General features: G+C 40.4%; 1 non-coding gene across 1 annotated transcript; it reads left to right on the top strand.

The window, feature by feature from the left end:
• The first annotated feature begins 1234 nt into the window (after positions 1-1234).
• On the top strand, positions 1235-1378 carry LOC128071168 (small nucleolar RNA SNORA57). Its single transcript, XR_008201723.1, has one exon. It is a non-coding gene; the product is annotated as a small nucleolar RNA SNORA57 (small nucleolar RNA).
• Positions 1379-3204: the final 1826 nt, after the last annotated feature.

The raw sequence follows: 3204 nt of genomic DNA, 5'->3' as shown, positions 1-3204 counted from the left end.
CTGTGATGTAGACACTATTATTATCTTCATTCTATGATTAAAGAAATCAAGGCACAAAGTGGGTTAAGTAGTTTGACCAAGATAATGCAATTGGTAAATGTCAGAGCTTAGGCAGTTGACTTCAGAAGCTATGTTGTATTAGTTAATTTTATTACATTCCTTGAGGGAATTTCAGATGCTTTGGGGGGCTGAAAATGGAGGAACTCCTGCCCTAACAACCAATAGTTTTCTATTTATTCAGTTTCATGTCCAGTACCTGAATAGGGAAAATGAATTCATAGAGTTCTTCATTATTTTATTTTTGCATTACAGAATCTTAATTTGGAAGAGACTTTTTGACTTTTCCAGACATTGGACTTTCATGTACAATTAAATTTTCAAGATAATTTTGGAGACTAACATAGAGTTTTTTACTTGCATTTTTACTAAGGTAAGTACAATGAAAACATGAAGCTATCATTCATTACCACTATTAACAAAAAGGATATCTTAACACCAAAATAAATAGGAAGGTCGTAAAGACAGAAAAGGAATCCAGTTCAGTTGGATGAATTTACCTTTATGAAAATGACACTTGCTGCTTTGTTTCTTATTTCACTGAATGTACCTGTGGTTAGTGTAAACCTTGACATAGAGAAGCAACATTCTGAGAAAGAACAAATGAATATTTGGTCTCAGTCAACCACTTCCCACCAGTATCCAGTTGCTTGGACTCTACCACATTATACCAAGTGGCAGGGATCCTCTGATGGCTCACTTGGAAGAATGTGGTTTCTCTAAGGTATGTTTAAATGACATCTTCACTGGGCTGTTTGAAAGTCTGTAGGGGCCTGCAGATCTTACCTACCTTTAGTGCAAGGGTAGCACTTGCTGTAGCAGATTACTTTGGACATTTACCCTTTTATAGCTTATGCCATGAAATTTCTCTAAATACCTATTTGAGTATAAAATACAAGGTGATTTTATGGATTTTAAATCTCGTTTGTCCTTGATTCCCATCTAGGTAGGCCACCAACTGTGATCTATAACAGGAAAACGGATAGATCTGAAATTATTTATGTTGCCCTCTATATAGACACATTAAAAAACAATTTGTCTCTCATTCTTTCAAAGAGACAAAAATATATGTTCTTTTAAATATCACAGCAAGGGAAGGTGGCGACTGAGTGAGTATGGCCGAGTAAACGTGGGGGTCGGGCTGGGGATCTCAGGGAGGGAGACGGTGCCTGTGGACCCTCCTTTCCTTGACGGGGGCCGGGCGCGCAGTCCCGATCTGCATAAGGTACAGATGAGGGATGGGCTCTGGCCCCCTCGGTGTCATGTCTTCAGTAACAGCGGCCACAGTCTACCGGTTCTGTCATCAAGCGCTGGGACACAGAGGAAAAAAAAAAGAGGTGCGGGCAGGGGGTGGCGGAGGAAAAAAAAAAAGAAAAAGAGAAAGGGAAAAAGAAAAAGAAAAAAAAGGAAGAAGAAAAGAAAAAAAAAATCACAGTAGCTGTTGAGATGTGTGCTAGCTTGATGAACTTGTGCTGAATATGGAGATACTCTTCCAGGCCAAGGAAATCTCAAAGAAAATGATCACCTTAACAAGGTAATTTTAAAGTTGCAGCACATTTGAATTTCCTCAGGTATCACCAGTCTGAAAGCCCAAAAGGAGAATAACATCCATAGCAATAATTCAGATTCCACTGACTTGTCCCCACTGGTTCACAGACAGACTTCATATTTGTTTCTAGGAAGTCCCAGAGTGTGTTTGAGAAGTGCCCTAACAATTCTGTGATGCTTTCCTGTGGTCTCCATCAAAAGGCAGTGTGGCTTCTGCCCAGCCAGGGGCTTCGGCAAAACCTGCTCACCAGTGAGGTGAGCCTCAGCGGTGGATACACTATAGGCTTGCGTCAAAGTTCCCACTGCATATGGAAAACGTGTCATGTCTGTATAATTGCAGCTCTAGCTCTAGATAATCAACCTATGCACTTACTTTTAAGTTGAGGCTTATTTTTATTTTAGAAAAACCTCTTTGATTAGTAATGACAGGAAATATATGAATATTATATTTCGAATTAAGCATTTGAATTCACCCACTCCTTCAGTGAATATTTATTGAGCACTAGTATGTGCTAGGCAGTGTTCTACATGCTAGGGATAAATGATAAACTAAGCTCCTGCCCTCATGGAAAGTTACCATTGAGTTCATGATGCCAGCTCATTCTGCAAGTACAACATCTTGATTTCCATCAAGTTTTCTGAGATTCTGGTTTAAAGAGTTTCTACCTTCAATAGCACAAATCATTTGAGTGGGAGAGGGGCCAGTTATGTGTTTTCTCTTTTATAACTGAAGTAACTGTAAAAAGAGGAGGAGAGGTATGAGGGTAAAAATAAAAAATGTTGCAGTTTTGCTGGATTTCAGATTGGGTCTCTCCGTCTGATTGATGCCCTTTACACTCCATGCAACTTCTTGCCTAGACCTTCCCCAAGACTTGACAACTTAAACACTATAGACTAGTTTGGATTTCCAACTGATAGCTCAGTTGGTGAAGAGTCCGCCAGCAATGCAGGAAGACCCAGTTCGATTCTTGGGCCGGGAAGATCCCCTGGAGAAGGGAAAGGCTACCCACTCCTGTATTCTGGCCAAGAGAATTTCAGGGACTGTATAGTCCATGGGGTTGCAGAGTTGGACACGACTGAGCGACTTTCACTTCCATAGACTAGTTTACTTTCTAATGCATTTTATGGCATTTGAAAGCCCTCCAGTGGCCAGATACTATATTTGAAATGTGTTTTTTTTTGCTATTCTGTATTTAGGCATGAAGTGTACTCATGTTTCGGGCTTCCCAGGTGACACAGTTGGTAAAGAATCTGCCTGCCATGCAGGAGACTCAAGAGCTTGATCCCTGGGTTGGGAAGATCCCCTGGAGTAGGAAATGGCAACCCACTTTAGTATTCTTGCCTGGGAAATTCCATGGATAGAGGAGCCTGGCGGGCTACAGTCCATGGGGTCACAAAGAGTCAGACAGGGCATGACTGAGCATGCATGCACTGTACTCACGCTTGCAACTTACTTTGAAATGTATCAAAAAATAAGATGGATTAATGTATGATAGAGAGTTGTATAGATGGTTAGATGTGTGGTAAAACAAATATAACTATTAATTTTAGAGTTCAGGTGACAGGTATAATTTGTCACTGAATAGGTCATGGTATATA

This window comes from Budorcas taxicolor, unplaced genomic scaffold, assembly GCF_023091745.1.
Source record: "Budorcas taxicolor isolate Tak-1 unplaced genomic scaffold, Takin1.1 scaffold244, whole genome shotgun sequence".
Lineage (NCBI taxonomy): Eukaryota > Metazoa > Chordata > Mammalia > Artiodactyla > Bovidae > Budorcas > Budorcas taxicolor.
Note: the sequence above shows the minus strand (reverse complement) of the source record. Positions and strands in the feature narration are given on the sequence as shown.